Here is a 1,438-nt window from a genome sequence, read left to right as displayed (position 1 = left end):
ATGTTCCTTAGCACAGCTGATCTTTTGCAAGTGTGGATGTCCACTAAAATACGCCTTTAAATTGATTAAAACCTTGTGCTCAATTCGATTCATGACTCATCCTTTTTTTGCATTAAATAACTCAAAGTAACTAAGTAACTTTTACTCAAATTACATTTTAAATGAAGTAATTTTGTACTTTTACTTGAGTAAATTTTGAGATGGGTAATTTTACTTTTACTCTGAGTAGAATTTAGGCAAAGTAAATATACTTTTACTCATTTACAATTTTTTAGTACTATTTCCACCTCTGCTATAGGACCAGTTTGATAGAACACTATTTCATATAATATATATAATTGGGGGCTCCCCGCTCCATCTCGCCATCACTTTGGGGGTCCTTGGCCTGGAAAACGTTGAAGCCCCCTGGCCTAAGAAATCAATAGACTTTGTTTTAATTTAGGTGAGATTTCATATACACTTGCACCTTAATCCTTATTTATCTTGATATATTGTATACCTATATATATAGTTTATTCCTAATGCACCTTTTCCTCCTTGTTTGCACCACCTTTAATTACTATGCCAACATGTGACCAGTGAAAGCTCATCTAATCTAATCTATATACAGGCAGTTTGAGAAGTCTGAGTCAGTGACCGGCAACCCTGCTGAAGTGAGCGCGGGCTCTTTCAAGCTGGGCACCATTTCATTCACAACACCTGTCACATCAACCAGGAATCAGAAATACTTTAATAATCCCAGGGAGGGATTACTGTAGTTACATTACTCCATCTGTAGTAGAGTGACTATAGGAGCAGTTTGATGGAACACAATTTCATACAATATATATAAAATTATGGGGTTCCTGCTCCATCTTGCATCAGTTTGGAGTCCTTGGCCTGGAAAACGTTGAAGACCCCTGTTCTAGCGTCTTATATTTTCCTGGTGCTGCTTCTGATTCACAGCAGAATTTATGGATTCTTTGAAGAAGAGCTGGTCAGATCATCCCCAAACCATGATACTTCATCAACCTACTCAGTAGAAAAGCCTTTTTTTTTCCTTCTACACCTCGCTTCAAAGATGAAAAAATGCAGTCTGGTCTGATAAGCCTTTCACTTTAATATCAATAATACTAAAAGCCCAATGAGATTTAATGGTTTTTGGAGACTAAGCATTTACAGCCTGCTGTTCAAGAAAACCTTTCAATACAGCGAGTTTATTTTCCAAAATGAGCCTGAGACGTCTTCCATTCCAAATCAGTAGTCAGCTGCGACTATCTTCTTTGAGGCCCTCACAATAACACGTCATTGTCACATTAACAGAAGCACAACAAGCTTTATTTCTGAGGTTTAAACGCGTCTCATCATTTGCACCCGATGCAGATAATTTTAGCAATTTCAAAATTGGTTAAAGGAATAGTACACCCAAAACATGATTAGCCTTCATTTTCTACTCACC

The sequence above is a fragment of the Cyprinodon variegatus genome, unplaced genomic scaffold (assembly GCF_000732505.1).
Source record: "Cyprinodon variegatus isolate N-32 unplaced genomic scaffold, C_variegatus-1.0 Scaffold225, whole genome shotgun sequence".
Lineage (NCBI taxonomy): Eukaryota > Metazoa > Chordata > Actinopteri > Cyprinodontiformes > Cyprinodontidae > Cyprinodon > Cyprinodon variegatus.
Note: the sequence above shows the minus strand (reverse complement) of the source record.